The sequence below is a fragment of the Grammomys surdaster genome, unplaced genomic scaffold, assembly GCF_004785775.1.
Source record: "Grammomys surdaster isolate TR1022 unplaced genomic scaffold, NIH_TR_1.0 126398, whole genome shotgun sequence".
In the NCBI taxonomy this organism is placed as follows: domain Eukaryota; kingdom Metazoa; phylum Chordata; class Mammalia; order Rodentia; family Muridae; genus Grammomys; species Grammomys surdaster.
The window spans coordinates 2,479,994-2,498,453 of record NW_021621192.1 but is presented as its reverse complement, the minus strand read 5'-3'; the positions used below and the strand labels follow the sequence as shown (position 1 = coordinate 2,498,453).

At 40.5% G+C, this 18,460-nt stretch overlaps 1 protein-coding gene across 2 annotated transcripts in view; it reads right to left on the bottom strand.

Moving 5' to 3' along the window:
* The window catches only part of Col8a1 (collagen type VIII alpha 1 chain), a 129,377-nt gene extending 117,020 nt beyond the window's left edge, over nt 1-12,357 (bottom strand). Inside the window, exon 1 of one of the 2 annotated variants that reach the window (XM_028760268.1) lies at nt 12,280-12,357. The gene's annotated coding sequence lies outside the window, so the exon portion shown is untranslated. The remainder of the gene's footprint in view (nt 1-12,279) is intronic. The other variant, XM_028760267.1, reaches the window with a different exon arrangement.
* Between the last annotated feature and the right edge of the window lie 6,103 nt (nt 12,358-18,460).

Genomic DNA, 18,460 nt, shown 5'->3' with positions numbered 1-18,460 from the left:
AGATACTTGACTGTCAATCTAAAGGGTTTGTTCTATATTTCATAATTTGCTTTTTAGGAGGTCAATGCTTAGTATTTCAGTGGGAATTCATCTTGTACCACCTTGTTAACCATAGTTAACTCATCAGATGATTCAGAGCTCTGATAATATTCACTCATAATATATACTGTGTGTGTGTATGGCGTGAGTGTGTGTGTGTGGTCTGTGTTTGTGTGTGTGTGTGGTGTGGTGTGGTGTGGTGTGATGTGATGTGATATAGTGTGGTAGTGATGTAGTGTACTGTGGTGGTGGAGAGGTGGGGGTGACAAAACCTAGAAAACTGAAGTATTCTAAATTTTATTCAGCAGTATCAGTTCTTCTAGGATGCTCATTTGGTCAAGAACTTTGTGAGACAGTTTCCATCCTATCTAGAAGTATTCTGGTTATAGCAAAGCTTCAAGGACTCAAACTAATTGTATCTTCTTAGCACAATCTATAAGGATAGAAAAATATACATTTAGAGCCTGTTGTTCACATTGGCATTCACTTCATTACCCACTACCAGGTTCTTTGTTTCCTTTACATTTATTATACTTTCTCATGTGCCATGCATTGATTGTGCAGAGATTAATAAGACATAAATTCTTCTGCAAGATGAATAACTGGGGCTGGGCGTTAGAGTGATAAGAAGCCATGATGTCAGGTTGTGCACACAGTAGTAAGGGGCATGGAGAGACACATAGGGAGACCTGAGTACACTGGCTGCAGCTATGTCTGCTCCATACAGAGAAAACATGGGACTTGAATCTTGGAAGGGAAGTATAAATTAATCTAATCAATGAAATGAGAGACTCCTTCATTCACAGAATGGGGGTAAAATACAAAAGCAAATTCGGTACAGCAGAATGTGATCATTGGGAAAGATCTAAGACATTGTCTTCCTTTGTTTCTCTTGTGGACCACAAAGGAAGAGCTTGATGTATCCCATTGTCCACATCATTCTACCTATATGCTGAGCAGCAGGTGAGGTTACCATTGACATTTTCCTAGATGTCTCAAATGGCAAGGAGAATCATCTATGTCGTCTTGACTTTCACCATCAGGTTATGGATTATAATAAAAACAAGTTCAGGGAGAATGATCTGGGGTCACACTCAAATTGACTGACCATGTGAAAGCATGTGTGTTATAGTCTGTTTCTCATATAATCTCATTAATTTCTATTTTCTTGGGAATGACATCTTAGACTGCCATTCTCCTTACCAGAATGGTGCCAAAGTAGCCTGTAGTCAATCACGTGGAGGGAACTGATGGAGAAAATTTAGTCTCCAAAATTACCCCAGGAAGAAATGCTAGTTTTTTCCCCTCTTCTTTTTTCTTTTCTAATTACAAAACCCTTACTTTTTTGGCTCTTGAATTACAGCATGTTTTTAGAGAAAAAGTACAAAAAAGAAAAATAAATTAAAATGACACTCTTATACAAGAAACAGAGCCAGTCAGCAGTGTCTAGGAACAGAGCCACTGGAATCCTCTCCCTTTATGAGTCAGAGACGCTGTCTCAGAGTGCTGGGGGTTTGTTTCTCCCTCTGAGGATAGGACATTGTTAAAAACAACAAGGAGAAGCAGACTAGGGACAGGATTTACAGTGGCCATGCAGACTCTGCTGGTTCCAAGCTGTATGCCACTGAGAAAAATTCTGTGCCTTAACCGAGCAGATGTTCTGTTTTCTTCTTGGGTTAAGCTAGGATATGAAGAACAGAGAGGTAGCTGGACCAGTGCAGCATCCTGCTTCTCTAGATAACATAGACCATCTATCCTTATTCCCCATGCCCACCCCCAAGATAAGGTTTCTGTGTAGGCTTGGTGCTCTAGAACTTGCTTTGTAGGACAGGCTAGCCTTGAAATCAGAGATCCATCAGCCTCTGTCTCTCAAGAGCTGGGATTGAGGGCATATGTCACCACCTCTGGCCACAGAACATCTATTCTTCTAATTGTTAATGATGGACTGATGTTCTTTCTTTTCTCTTGCATGACAATGAGTTACTTATCTGCTTGATCAGAGGGTGATTAATTTCCATGTCTGTGCATACTAGCCTCTTTATGCTAACTTTGTGAAAGACAAGAGAATTCTTAAAGTCTTAAGAGAAACAGAGAAGTTAATGAAGTGGCGAGTCTAAATGATTTGCATAAACTCAATAGTTGATGACATAGTAAGTTGTATTTTAACATCAACGTGTATCTTTAAATTACTGAAATTAGTTCCCTATTGATGGTATGAAAGCAAAGGATGCCAGCAAATCTGACTAATTGTCCCAGATGATTAATGATGATAAAGATAAGACAGACATGTCATCTCAGATACTGGTGAACTATTCTACAGAATTAGGTAAAATACCTAAGGGCCTCAGTTCCAAAGCTCATCAGTCACCATTAGCCATGCCTCTGTAACAAGATATTGGGAAATGAAGTAAAGGGAGAAGCAAGAGACAATTTCACCATATGCAGGATTTCAGTTTTAGTAAGAATAAAAGCAAGAGAGGGAACTGGAGAAGAAGGGAGAGATGGAAGAAGGCAAAGAAGGAGAGAGGCAGAGAGGAAGGGAGGGAACAGGAACATGAATAACTTTGCTGTTGTGATTATTATGATATGAAGAACTGATGCCTGGGAATAGGCATGGGCATCTCACCTTTTTGTTTGCCTTTCATCAGATTTTGTCCAGAAATTTACCATCCTGACATGGTTCCTTACTCATGGCTTGTTAAAGCAATATCCACTCAGTGTACATTATACAATAGCAAGCAGTACCTCAAATATGTACCATCGGAGGTCTTAAAACAGTAAAATGGGAAGTGATAGCCAAGCAGTCACCATACTTTTCTGTAGAATACCAAACCAGGAGATGTCCTAAAGAAGAAGAGACTGAACATCGAATATCAACTGAATGTCTCTTTATAACTCTGGCAGCAATTATTTAAAATGCACTTTAGAAAGTGTGGAGAAAAGAACCACAGGTTATATATAACTTTAGTCATTAGTTTTTATATTTGGTTGTAATTCCCTTTGTGTAGATGTATATGTGTGTGGATATGTGTGGATACACATGCAACAGGCTGCATGTAGAGGTCGAAGGATAAGTAATGGGAGTTCATTTTCTACTTCTATCACATAGGTCTTGGAGACTAAACTCAGGTACTAAGGCTTGGTGCCAGCCTAACAACTCTCTGAGCCATTTCTGTCCCACCAGTTATTAAACTCCATCTTTCTCTAGTTATAATATAATTTTAGTCACATTTTTTGTTGTAAGAAACATCACTTGCTAAATACATAGGCTTTTTTGAGACTCTTTAAACTATAATTATTCACCATTTTTCTTTCACTACTTACCCTTGACCTTGTCTGGTCTTTTGATACAGGTGATATTTTTCTCTGTGTTCTAAAAAATATAAGTACTGATGCTCTCAGAAGAATACACACATATTTGAATGTTGATCCTATGTTTACTGGCTTTCTATCCATGTCACAAGCCCTCCCTGATGTTCTGTGTGTCCTCCAGTCTGCATTCTGAATAAACAGCTTTGATAATCCATAGTTGGTACCATCACTCCTTACGATACATGGGAAGACGCCATGTACTTCTGATTAATAAGGGGATTGTTTGAGAAGTATTCTTCTTTTGAAGATAAGTAATCAAAGTGAATAGATGTTTAGTGGCTTGCAGTGAACCCCAGAGAGTCAAGATGGTTTAGAGATTAAAATATTAGTGTCTCGAAAGGTGGAGTCTCAAGTCACACACATACCAGTTTCACAGTTTCATCTCTGGTGACATCACACAGAGACTCAGCGAGAGGATTATTCTGCTTTCCTGCAAATGTCATAATTTTTACAAAGCAAGCAGCCTTTCTCTGCTGTGCCAAGGATTTTTTTTTGTGGTCCTAATTGATATCTATCCCCCAAAGGGTTCTGAATTATGCAAGTATCTCAAGTCTTAACAAGCCATCTCCCCACAGCTGTGCAATGAAAATGTTCAACAAGACATTCAATTTAGTCTAGGCAAGACCCTGGCTGCTCCCTGTGGAGATTCAGATGCAGGGGAATGGTTCCGGGGCATCTTGATTTCTCCAACCCCTTGGCTGGCCTAATTTTGTCTTTTCTCTTCCAGCTTCCTTGCAGCAGGGGTGGGTCTGGTCATGGCACCTCTTCCACCCTCTGTGCTTGTCTCTCATTGATCATCAGCTGCCAGAGTTTGTTTGTTACTGAATTGAGCATTTAGACTTAGGCTTGGCTGGTGGTGGCTTTGGAAAGAAATTTCTCTAAGACTGTGTTGGTTTTCTTTCAAATAAACTTCTGCAAGCCTGGACATTTCTGGCATTGCTGAGAAGTGAGTGATTTATTCTTAGAGGCTTAAATTAGGTTAAAAAAAAAAGAAAGAAAACAAAACTAACAATGCAAGGAACATAGCCACTGGTTACAATGATTCTTACCTCTGTATTTTATCAGAAAAATCTTAAATTTAAATGTTCTCTCTGGCAACACATTTAACAGCTCCTGTAGATGATGAGCATGCTGGTTCCTTCTACTGGTGAGCAACTCCCCCACTCATTGGGCTGTGAGGGCTTGTAACAAACTGGGACCTGGAAGGGAGACTAGGCATGCCATTTTTAAAGTAGGAGTAGAGTATCCAATATCTTATTTTGCTGAAGATTCCTTTTCTTCACTCATTCTTCCAACCTCAACAATTTTGGCTACCTAAGTCACAAATTCTTAGCTCCACCTAGTGTCTTTCTTCTTGTACTTCTTGGACTTATGTCAGCCTAAGCAAGCAAGCAAGCAAGCAAGCAAGCAAACAAACAAACCAAAACCAAAGCCAGACATTTGGGTTGACATTGTTAATATCATGACTAGACTTTAAGATTGGGAAAAGAAGAAGTAGATATCTATATAAAAATTTACTAATGTGCAGCTATCACTTTGAATTATGAAGGAAATTTAGAATTATTATTAGAGGGTATAGGCTAATGGGAGGCATGGAAGATTAAAGGGTTGTGGGCTTGCGAATGTTCCAGCTATCCCATCCACATGTTCCTTGCTTAGCTTTTAAGCTTTGAAGTCATCTCAGTAAACTGAAGGTAGCTGAGACTTAACGCCCTTGTGGTCAGGGAAAAAGAGTTCTTATAAACCAGTCTTAGTTAGCTCAAGTATTCACTGACACAAATTTCCAGAAAAACAGCCATTTTATCTAACGAATAGACGGGATTGGAGAAGCTCTTCAACAAATTGGATACATGCTATTGCCCCGAGAAGACAAATGCTGGCACCCACACCCAGGCCTATTCAGTTAGAGCACATAAAATGATTGATTGTAGTCTCAGAACATTAATGACCCAATACCTAAACATGTGATATAAACACATAATGGAGTATGCAAGAAACCACTCTTCAAAAAAAGACTTAAAAAGAATGCTTTAACAATGTTTAAACTTAGACTGTGTAGATTTTTTAACATACAATAAATCAGTTTCTGAAAATAATTACTGTTTCAAAGACAGGCAAACAGTTGCCAGGCATGCTCAGAGTTAACTGAATAAAAATCTGGGATAACATCTGTCCACTTATTCAGTGTTTCTAGGAAATGATTCTCGAATGTTCTTTTCTACCTTCATAGTGTTGTTGGGTAGCATGACTTTATGGGTTACTAATAATTGTATTATCTCAGCAAGGAAAATTTTGATGTCTTGATTCCCATTAATTTATTACCCTGGGTCAGAGTTAAGTTTAAAGTGAGGTCAAGTCAGGCTCTCTTCCCAGTTGAAGTCAAAGGTAAACAAGAGTTTTAATGCCTATGAGGCTTGTAAATCTTCTCACCAGTGTGACCAGCCCTCAAACGATGCTATGCCTAAAGAATGCTGGTATAGACAGTCTCCTAGAGGGACTGGTCATTCATAGAAGTTTGTTGTCCAGTCGTCCAAATCCTTCTGGAGTTTCCCCCTCTTCCATGCCAGAAGTGTGAGCCCTTGGGACTGTGCCATTCCCTCACTAAGTCCTTGGCTCCTGGATTTCTCCCTTTTGTCTCCATGCCCTTCCATCAGTGTATATCCATAGTTTCACTAATTTTCGATTGTGTGTATTTGCCTTTCCTTGGGGGAGTACAAAATCAGATGACAACATATTGTCTTTTGAATGGACAATATGAAGAATATACTACCAATAATTACTTACCATTCTTGTTCCATATAAATATTGAAACTAGGTCTTAAACTAGAAATGTTCTACATTTCCTAATGTAAGAGGAAATCCTAAACTTGATACATTTTGGATTTGAGTGCCTTTATGTTCCTAAGCCTACTTCTAGGTCTTTTATAGCAGTTCAAAATAATGGACATTCTCTGCATAACCTTTTTTCTCTCTTCATTCACTCCTCTACTCAACACAGATTTACCAACCAGCTAAATATTTCAGATTCTGCTATGGAGAATGGCATCAAAGTTCCCTGTGTTGTTGATGATCAGTAATGTCAGTCTTTACTGGGTTTATTTCGTATCTCTTAGACACATTCTTCAGTAAAGACAACACTGTATCCCAAACTTCCACCCTTCTGAGAGCCCCATGTTAAGTTCTTACAGGTTGCTCAACATAGTTAGGGATGCGCATTCTCACTATGTGGGGAGAAACATCAGTTATTCAAGGTGAGGTCCTGGCTAGGGAGTTTGGGTACCTGCCCTTCATATGTATGACCTTGTAAATGACCTTTTCCATCTCTAAAATGAACTATTAACTATAATTGGCTCCAAAGTCCCTTCCAGAAATTATGTTTTGCACTGTTTAGGTCCTTACTAACCTTCTAGGAGTCTGAACTTACTAAATAAATAAAAGTTCCTGGAAAACTCACCTTAGATAATTTACTGGAGGCAAAGTGAATTTCTTTTTTTTTAAATTTTAATTAGATATTTTATTTATTTACATTTCAGATGTTATCCCCTTTCCCTACTTTCCCCTCCCCCATTAATCCCCTATCCCATCCCTCCTCCTCCTTTTTTCCTTTAATACTGTTTAAATTACATGCAAGTATTAAGGTCAGTTCTAGGTTGAGGAACTAGCAATACAATAGATGCAAATAGTCAAGGAACAAGCAAGACAATAAACTCAGATAGTCAAAGAACACAGACAACAATAAACAGAGTCTCGTGATCACTCCTATGATTACTATTTCTAAGGGCTTATTAGGATGACCAACATATTTGAGCCTACCTCCCTGTCCTAGCCCAAAGTCATTTTCATGCATGAAGCCTACTTCTTTGTTCTAGCTTAAGATTTATATTCCTGCCTGTAACTACTTCTTTGTTCTAGCCTAGGATTTATATTTCTGCCTGAAATTACTTCTTTGTTCCAGCCTAATGTCAGATTCCTACCTGCAGTCCATTTCCTTGTTCTTGGCCTATGTCAGATTCCTGCCAGGCAGCCCCAAAAGCTCTCCACATCTCCCCCTTTTTATTGTATAAACCAGACTGAGCTTGTCTTAGGTCATTCTGACAAGAATGCCTTCCATTGTGGAATATGCATATTAAAAGCAATGCATTTCTGTCTTAGGTTAGTAAGGCTCTGTGTAGAATCTTACCCATCCTTGGCTCACCAGCCTGTTAAATTAATAATTCTGTCTGGGGGTCCATTTTCAGTTTCAAGTCATGTACTTTGGCTGCCAACCTATTGATATAGTTAGAGAAGCTTTAACACAACGGGCAGAAATAAAAGTATTCCCAGGACAAGAAGAGCCAGCATGATCAAGCTACATATGCCATTTGTGAGGTTTGACCAAAATGGAAATACTGACTTCAGGCCATGGATAATTTTATCAGCATTATCTGCATCATCAAAACTCAACAGAGCAGCATTCTTTAAATTCATAGTCTCACTATGCAAAGTTAAAACACCCAGAGAGATGTTAGAATTATGCCAAATACCCTACAGGTGTCTTTAAACTTTTTTCTAATTATAATGACAATCGTTATAAATTTTATAAGTAACACTACTCCAATGGTATTTGTCATGACACTTGGGATGGCTCCTAACTCTTGAACCCTGAACCGTCTTCAGATAATTTGAATAGGATATAGAGCACCAATCGGTTGTTCCAGACATCTATGTAAATCCATTTTTATACTCAATACATTCGTAACATTTTTTTTGGCTAGGTGATTAACAAAAATAATTGTCTTAACTCCTTGTGTCAAAGCTACTGCAGAAGCAATGGTGCTAGCAATTAATGAAATTAAAGCTGTTATACCAGCAATAATCAAGCCGACTTTTTATCCATACATAAGGACTAAAGTTTAGAAAACTATAAAACTTTCTGATTTGAAGGAGTCAACATTCATAGTCCATTTAAAAGAAATAATGAAAGAGACTCGTGGTAATGAGAAAAACCACAAGAATGAGTGCTATTCCAAAATCTCCATCTGTAGAGATTGAGGGGATCCCTTCTACTGAAGAGACAATGTCAGTGGTACCCAGGATCAGTGACTGCAGCTGTAGACCCAAAGAGGCTGCATGAAGCAGAGAGGCTAGTTTTTGTTTTCCAGGAAGAACAATAGAAGTGAGTAAACAAATAGAGAACATTAAAAGTCATGTAAAATTTATTCCATCACTTTACATAGGCACAATTAATAGTTTCTATGACATTCAGGCCAACTGAGACTTTAGAACTTTGACTTATTATTATAGGCGATGGCACTAATTAGTTTTGGGGATGTTTTTGTTTTATTTACTTCATTTAGTCTGATGCAGTGTCAATGGCTTCCTGGATTGGAGTACACAGAGCTTCCAGATTGTAGACATTCCAGACTCCAGGGAGTCCTTTCAGCTCTTTAAGGAAAGACTATACAGAGCCTCAGAGAGCACATACTGAAGCCACACTGCTGGAGTCTCTGACCAGAGGCTTCTTTCTTGGTACTGAAATGTGGCTAACTCTCTTTCTCACCCTTCAATCCTCCGTCTCTCCAAAAATGGAAAGGGATCAGTAAAACTCTGCTTTAGAACCGGGGGATGTAAACGGCAGTTAACTGGGAAATCTTAAAACAACTGTTAAGAATTATATCCTTAGTATTTGGTAACAACTGGAAAGCAGGTTCTCATCCCCCTTCCCCCCAACTGGATGCTTTCTGTAGTGAGAGGTCCTTTTGCACAATGCTAAGGGAAAGATTCTCTGAATTCCAAAAGCATTCACTGTCCCCTTAACTCTTCCGCTCCTCTAATTTTATGCAACAGTTCACTTTGCAAGAATGCTCTCCAGCCTCAAGCTCTGTCTCTTTTTTCCTTAAACCCACATGTATGGATTTGGAAGCACATAGTAAGACAGGTTTCTCCACAAGCTACTTAGAGGAGCAGAGACTGGAAGTCCTAGTCATTCTTTAAGTTGCCATACCAAAGTAGTGACCAAGGAAAAGGAGTCATTGATACCCCTAACTTTAAAACACTCACACAACACTGTCCCCTTTAGGAGAGTCTGGGTTCATTTTGTAGATACTTCCAGAATAAGATAAAAATATGGTGTTTGGTGTCTATAATGCAGCTTTAAAGACTAAAACTGGCAAGTGCCTGTGAGTTTGAAGTGGGCACACCTGAAATCATTTCAGGGGTTAGAACTAGGCTGCTGTCTTCTGTAGGAGAAGGAAGGCTCAATGAGAAAGACAGTAGAGATGTAGAGATGGCTCTTACATTAGCAGTGACAGTGCTCTTATTGACAGGAAAAGAAAATTCAAATAGAAACTCAAGAGCAGACATTTTTTCTCTTCTTCATCCCCCATAGCTCTAGGTAAGTAATGATAGCAAGAGATCGGGTTTGATAACAGATCCAGATCATTCTATCCTCTTAATGAATGTCTATGAGTCTCCTCTCCTCCCTCTCTCAATTCCGATTGATTTTATTTTCTTTAAAGTTGTCCTTTATCCTTTTCTTTTGAAATAAAAATAAAGTTACATATGCTTTCCTATCGTGTAGATATTTTATTTATTCATGAATAGAAACAGAAATCTAAAATGTGTGTTTCTGTAAGTATAGCAGGGCCTCAAAATCTTTAGGGCATCCTTTGGGTGTCTCTGGTCAATGAGACACCCAGTCTTGTTTTGTTTTAGGGAAATATCTGCAGCCTGCTGCAATGATGGGGGATGGGCACAGCCACACAGGAAGAGGTGACTGGGGCTGTCCTATGACATTCTGTGCAGAAGGGGTGACATTAGGATAACCAAATGACACCTTGACTTTGAGTTTTATAAAGTCATAAGAAGGAAAGTGCCATTGTGCCTGGTTCATACCTTAAGGAAAGACTCTCTGTGACTGGTAATGTCCCCTGGGAAGGTTAGATCATGAACAGTCTGAGATGATCTCACCCACTTAGTTCAGGGGGTTGAACCTCATGGCACACAGGGAAGGCAGTTACTGTTAAACTGTTCATAACTGCTGTGTTCAGACAGGGAAAGCAGAAGCAAACCTTCAGAGAATAGTTACAAGTCTCAAATTTAGCTTTCTATAATGCAAGCTTTTGCCCCTTAGAGCTGATAACGTTGACAGAGGAGATCTTTAGAGGAAATCATAGACTTTTCTCTATAATGGGGCTGAGCAGGACTCAAGTACTACCTTAAAGGAGGAATTAACTTGAATGTACCCAACACTTGGGTTGGCTTTGTCTCATACCTGTATCTTCCATGGCTTATTACTCATGATAGCAAGCAGACTACATTGTGGCTGGAGATAAAGAGATTTGAACGTCCACAGGTTACCTTGGCCAATAGTAATTTTATATCATTTTCTGAAAGGAAACCACACTCTCTGCAGTATTTTTCCACTGAGGGGAAAACTGCAATATGGGCGAATGCTTCATATCTCTTTTACTTGAATAATTCTATGCTAGCTCTTTCATCCTAAACAGTGTTTAACATTTCTAAATTTCTTTTGATATATGAAAGATAAGGAGAATGTTTGGAAAGACCCATGCCACATGTCTAATTTATTTCAGTTTTATACCTATAGTGAAATTTCCCATTTGAAAGGACACACAAGCAACAGATGTGAAACAGTAAACAGTTCTCTCCCTTTAAGAACCTTAAGGACTAAAGTACTGCTTTGGTTTCCTGACTGGCAGCCTGGGCTTGCCTCCTCCAAGAGCAGCTTCTGCAGTTGCCCAGATGGAACATTTGAAGAGGACTTCTCTCCACATGAGAGCCTTTCATCCCACAAAACACACAGAATAGGGTGGCAAGCTTCGTGGCCCAAGAGTTTGATTTTTTTTTCCAAAGTAGGTGTCAGCTCTGTTTCTCCTCTCACAGGTGCACAACACTCTGGAAAAAGAACAGATCAATCCCCAGCCCATCAACCACAGCCACCCCTACACATATCCAAGGTCTCTTCCCTACTGGAGAGCTCTGGGAGAGTCAGTCAATAACCAGGTACTTGCTAGACAAAGGCAGAAGGGATGATAAGGATGAAACAAACCGTTCATCTGAAGTCTCTCTACATCAGTCAGTTGTGCACAGAAGAGATGTATAATCTGGCCTGCATGCTTTCCGAGAAGCATATTGAAACACTTCATGTTTTAGGTGTGTATAGGCATCACAGAGTTCTCATATACTTTCGTAGTCTCAGTGCAAGTCTCATTTTAGGATGTAGTGGAAAGGTAGCCCAGCAGTGGCTCATCCTGCCCCAGCTTGTAAACGGGGATTTGTTCTTTCCTATCTTCCAGCCTCCTGATTATTGTCCCCGGGCAAAGGGCACTGGTTCACATCATTTTTTCCGAGTAGTTAAACCTGGAAAGATACTTCTTAAAGGACTCACAGAAGTTGTCTTGGGGGTTTGGAAAACATCACAAAATCATCAGCCGACCTTTTGACTGTGCTATTTTTAGAGAACTAATTGTGTTCCTTTAAAGTGCATTTTTTGACAATGGGACAGCTTCCCCTGCCCCTGCTGATATGTGAAATATTTACAATTAAAAACACAAGCATAATACCGCAACAGATACATTTAACCTCAGAAACAGTCAGACAGACAGACAGACAGGGTGCTTGGGGAGGGGTCCGCTGTGACTTAAAAAGAGAAAATACTTTTGTAATAGAAATGCTGTTGTTTCTGCCAAAAAGGAATTTTTATTTTACTGTTCAAACAGAAGTTTGTTTTCAAACCAGTTGCTAGTTAAGAAGCTCACTGTTCATCCCAGCATCCTTATGAATCAACAAGTAAACGCGTTAACCAGAAGGGACTCACTCAGAGCAGTAAACCTCTGCAGGTCAGCTGCCCAGAAAGGGTTATCTTACCTTGAGCACGTAAGAGCTGGGAAACAGGGACTCGGGCTCCCACGGAGAGGACCGTGGAAGGGCTCTGATCCTCTGCGCTCTGCGGGTAACTTGCACTTGGCTTTTATGGACAGGTGGGCGGAGCTGTTCCTCACAGTAGGTGGGCAGGGATTGAGCCGGGCGGCGGGCGGGCTGCCCCTGTGGAGCTGGACACTTGTCTGGGGAGGGACAGAAAGAGTAGAGCCTGAGCTTGCAGGAGTTGGGAGAGCCAGGGACTTTGGAGGGCGGCGGAGAGTAGACAGGAGTGGAGGGAAAGTAGAGAAATATACAGAGAGCACAGAAGGGAAAGGTTGGGGAGGAAATGAATGGGGTTTGGGGACGGGAAACTAAAGTAGGGGTAGGAGAGGAGAGAGATGAGGATTTGATTCTGGAAGATGGAATGGGTACTGGATTATTTTTCGGTTTTGTGTGACATTTTTGGCAGGGAGAGGAACCTGGGGGACTGTCAATAATAAAGGTGTTTTCCCTGTGATCGAAAATCCAAGCAACCGCCCAAGAGAATTGAAGGGTTTTGAAGTGAGGTAGAGGCGAGAAAGATAGGCTTCTGAAAGAGGGGGGGAGGACATGCCCTATGCGTCCAGACAGAGGTGGGAGGGGATCGTCCCCGGGAGCCCCAGACGCCCTGCCTCTGGGAGCTAGCTGGCTGCTGCAGCCTGGCTCACCCCTCCTCACTCCTGCTAGCCTCCTTCCACAGAAAGTTGTAAGCGTGCAGCATCCAGGCAGCCCAGAGACTGGTGCAGCTGTGAGGTCCATCTGCGGAGACAGCTCCGCACCAGCTCGTCCCTTCAACATCAACATCTGCTTATGTAACACAGGATGCCAGGGCTCGCTGTCCTCTGGTTATTTTCGGTATTAAAAAAAAAAAATTCTCTCCTAGCTAGCAACTGAAAAATGTTCGGTGTCATAGCTCTCTCCACTTGTCATAAGCATAGAGAGGATTTAACCGACAAGTGCGAAGAAGGGTCATGCTGAAGTTATTAAAAAATGTATTCAGAGAAAGAAAAACAAGGTCCTTTCGGTGCTGAGCGGTGACTCACTTCCCAGCCCAAGCTCGATTTTTGCCACCAAAGAAATCAAAGCATTTTAAAAGAGGACTTGAGACTCAGAGGTGGGAAAACGGGGATCAGATAGAAGCCTTGGAGAAGAGGGAATGACCTTGATCACTGAGTACACACACACACACACACACACACACACACACACACACACACACACACGATCTTCAGAAGGCTCTGATCCATGCTGTGCTGTTTTCTAGCTAGCTCAAGCTGGCAACAGGCTGAGCTAGGGAGTTTAAAAACTCCTGCACTCCTCGGTGTGCCTGGAGCGTGTTCATCGTTCTGAGAAAATTCTGCAGAGACTTGTAGACTGTTCAGTAGTATCCTTAGCTTCTCCTCCGCAAAGATGCCAGAGGACCACTCATCCAATAGTCTCCTTCTGCTAGGCGTGAAAAAAAAATGGCCTTGGACTTAGCCATAGGATTCTGAGGAGCAAAAATTCTCCACTAAGAAAGAGCCACCAGCCTAGTAAAGGTCCACAGTATAAGAAAGAATTTTAAAAGAATCTATTAAGAAAATACTACTGTGTGCCACTGGGATAATAATACTACCTGCTGCCACATGTGCTAAGTTTACACTGGACTTAGTTTTTACAGACTTACTCCCATCTGTCTGCCTGGAGAGCCCAGAACCTCAACTGATGGTTCCTTTGTAAAGACTCCAAGCTTTGGTCAAATGGATTCGCTTGGAAGTCAACATGCAGAGACTGGTGTGATGCAGAGAGGGAGGATAGTCAAGCACACACAACGTAGAAACCATTTTAACTTTCATCAATATACAAATTTGACTATATATATATATACATATATATACATACACACACACACACACACACACACATATATATATATATATATATATATATATATGATACACATATGTGTGTGTGTGTTTTCCTGGTCCTCCTAATCAACTTTATTCAGGAAAATGTCTGGCTCTAACAAGCTACGTCTATTGGTTTACTACCCAGCAAAATATAAATGCTCAACAAATGTCACCTGGATCAACTGAATAAATGGTCCTAATGAGCATGGGCATACGGGCAATGAGCAGCAGTTGTTCATTTAATGGATGAATGAAGAATGAAGACGGGTAAAACTTTCACACAAACTCTTTTATCCAGTTAGTTGTTACCTCTGTCTTGGTTTTGTTTGTTTGGTTTTTTTGTTGTTTTTTTCATGATTCAGTTTTCCTTCCTAAATAGTATATCTTTTAGGGATCTGTCCAAATCCATTAAGTGAAGTCTATGAATGAGTAATAACCCTCGTTACCAGAACTGAGACTCAAGACTACATTATTTGTGTTGGGGCTGAACCATGAAACCAAATATAATTTTATAGGCATAGTGTTACTTCTTATGAGTCTTTCTTTACTTTAGTAAGGAAATGTATTCTGAGCAAACAAAAGAGGGGCTAGAGGAGGGTCTGGGTGATAAAAAGTATTAGAAAATATTCCCACAGGATTATAGAAAATAATCCTTTAATGCGTCTCGCACATTCCAGTTCCATCACATAGTTGTGAAAAGTGAGGGGCGGGGCTTGGGGAACAAGACAAGAAAAGTACATTCACAGAGAAGGCAGCCTCCAGCTGCAGGCTGGAGTTTTCTTTTCCTTTTTTCATCCTTTACCCCATTATTCTGAACCTGAATATCCAGCCAACATAGCAAAGGCGCTCCTTTCATTTTGTCTGGATGGTGCCAACGATTAGTTCATTTCTCCAGTTCACACTTGCCCGAGTTTGATTCAGTAGCAGATCTGGATAACAAGTTGTGAATCCAGGAATGGATCTCTGTGCAAACTCTCAGAGTGCTCTTCCTTGAATCTCTTCAAAGGGGACTGAGCCTTGAAGTGAGCTCCCTGGTGAAAGGAAAGGATCAAATGGCAACATGTTATGCCCTAAACTTGCTATCACGTGGATATATGAAGAGCATGATGGCCTATTTCCAAGTCCTTGGTGGATATAAACGTTTCCTCATATACTGTGTGTATGGTTAATTTATGATCAGTTAAACACGTATATTGATTGATACACATAGATATCTTAAGAATGGACATGGCAGTGTAGGGCATTTAAAACAAAGGAAAACAAGTGTGTAGATTTGTTTTCACAGAAGGGGAAAAGCATACTTTCCTGACAGTTGAATAGTAGAGAGTCCAAGGAAGAGGCAGTATTTGAGTTGAGCCATACCAAGTAGCATTTGGATAGATCAGGACTGAATGGTAGTACTTTCTGGATAAGAGAGGGACACTAATGTCTGGGAAAGGAATGGGGATATTCTGAACAAGTGGAGTAGCTGTCAGGGCTTTAGAGGAGGGCTGTTTAGTAGAACGATGAGGTTAAACAGTTTAAGAGGGTAATGAGATTAGTGTGTGAAAGACCTTAAATGTTTCATCATTTGTTTAACTATTTTCTAGACTACAGTCACTGAAAACTTAAGAGTTACCAAGGTTTCATTTTACTTTTAATATAGGTTCTTTTATTGTCACTTTACAGATGTTTACCAGTGAATTCTTATCTATATTTCCTGAGTCACTGTATACAGAGAGAAAAACTAAGTACCTGTGTTTTGCAGATATGGAAATCTAAACAGTGGTGGCTTTAGCTCTATTTACTTATTGAGTCCTGTGTAGTTGCAAGGAGGCAACGGGGAAGGTGAGACTTCTCTAGGGCATAAGCAGAATGCCAGGTGGGGCTAATGTAAGGGTGATGCCTGCTTCATGTGTCAGGGGGGCACAACTTCTTTGTCTGTTGTTGGTTTAAGTGACCCTCCAACATATCTGCATCCTTTAGTTTTCAAGGGTTTCTGGTTGGAAAACAATTGAATCTGTCTGGGAAAGCTGCATATCCACATGTATATTCTTACATAGCTGACTTTCAGTTATGTGTATCTATTTCCCCCAGCAGATTTCAAGCTCTAATGACTCTTCTTGTCTGTCACTCAGTGGTGCTTAAAAACACACATGAGATTGGTTTTCGGTATAAGCAAGAACCACAGACAGGTATTTCTGCTTGAAGCAAATAGGGTGATTTCAAGTATGGTAGGTAAAAATTTACTTTCGATCATGTGACCCATCAGTCTTAAGATGGTGTTAGGCATCAACATATGTGAACCTGGTCAGTAAGGCTCTTAAACACACAATGTTCCTAGGTTTTTAGGATAGGGTTTTATTTACAAAGATTGAAAATTCATTTACTGCCCAGAAGAAAAAGCACACTTACTATTTATTCCTAAAAGCTGTTGGATTTTATGAGTCATTATTCTCTCGTTGGCTCAGAGAGCAGAGCTGACTGACATGGTAGATCCCACAGATGACCTCCTCAGACTCCCATTGGCTTTGTAAACAGCATTTGGTAACAAGATAGAAAATCTGAGGTTCATATCCAGGTCTGGAACTAACCACCCAAGAGAACTTGGTGACAGGTTTTCTCATGTTTGAAATCAGTATCCATAAGTATAAAACAAAGACGTTTATCCAGACACTCTCCACATTTTCCTTCATCATGTACATGCCTGCTCTGTTCATCGGGTCTGCAGACACCCTACAGACTCAGCATGCCTGCGATGTCAAACAACAGTCAGTGATATACAAGCTTGATTTTGGGCATTGGAGTAGGTTCTATAATCCATCATCCCAAGGTTTGCTATAAGGGGATATGGCCGAGTGATAAAACCTCATCTGTATTCTAGGTTCAGATTCCTAAAAGGTGAAGTTATCCTATTGTCACATGACCAGGAGCATTGCTTTTCTGAATTTCACAGCTTGGCAGAAGTCTCCCAGACACAGCCACTAGCCTTTTAACTTTTTTCCTTGGAATCTCATGGCACTTCTCTTTCGGTTGAGAGAAATATAACTGTACCATATAGATGCCTGTGCTCTGAAGTCTTCCCACTGCCAGATGTGCTTGGCAGCAAATTAACTGTGCTTGATGACTTAACAAACTATTCTATCCTCACTGTGAGCGCCCCCTTCCCTTCAGTGCTATGCTCTTTTATTATTCTTGATTAAGAAAATTGTATTGCTCCCTCTTTTTGTGACGATTAGAGTAAAAACCAAGGTCCTGCACATGTTAGATAAACTCTCCGCCACCACTGAGCTACAGCCTCTGCCCTGATGACCGTTTTCACTTTGGACAAAACTACAGCGTCTTCTAGATTCTGAAACGACTAAATTTTATTAAGGATTTTGAACCTTTTTCTAGACCTTACCTTTCCTGTAACAAGCTTCATTTGAAGTACTTCCAACCTTTTCTTAATCTCTAATAAATTTCTGAGTGGGACTTCTCTTTTGGGGCAGTGCAATGGGGGCATACCGATGTAGCTCAGTGATGTTGTTTCTGCTGTTTATCAAAATTGCCATGGTCTATATCTTTCAGGCAGGAAGGAAATACTGTTTTGATATGTGCTGTCTTGAAACCTACTTAAAATATGTGAATTATTTTAATTTTAGCCTCCTAACCCCCCTCTCATTTCTTTTCTTTCTTTTCTTTTTCTTTTTCTTTTTTTTTAGGAGAACACTTTGCAGTCCGGGTCCTTGATTTCTTTTTTGTACATACATGAGTTCGTATGGAATGGGCTTCTGCAGCTCAGGCTCCTTTCTGTTAGTCCTCACAATGTGGACTTCTCTTGGTGGCACAGGCTGGCACTTCAGCTGAACACAGGTGCCCTTCTCTTTGGCTTCCTTTTTCTTCTGATCGTTTCTCCTCCACCCGCTTCAGGAAGCTGTCTCTGCTCTTCGAGTGTTTAATGTGCTCAATCCGCACATTGATCCTCTTGGCCAGAATCTTGCCCTTAACTTGCTTGATTACAGTGATGCCCACGGCATGCTGGGTGACATTGTAGACTTCCGGTTTTGCCACGGTAATACTTGCGGGCATTCTTTTTTAAACAGTGCCCATTACCTTGATGTCTACAATATCACCCTTCTTGTAGATTCGCACGTATGTGGCCAAGGAACTCCATGTTTCCTAAACGGCCTAGAGAACATATATCGAGTGCTTCTCCTCTTTCTTTTTGTGTTGGTCATTTTGGTGAGTTATTGAAAGATGGCTGCCAAGGCTGAAAGGAAGAGGGAAGGGCTGTGTGC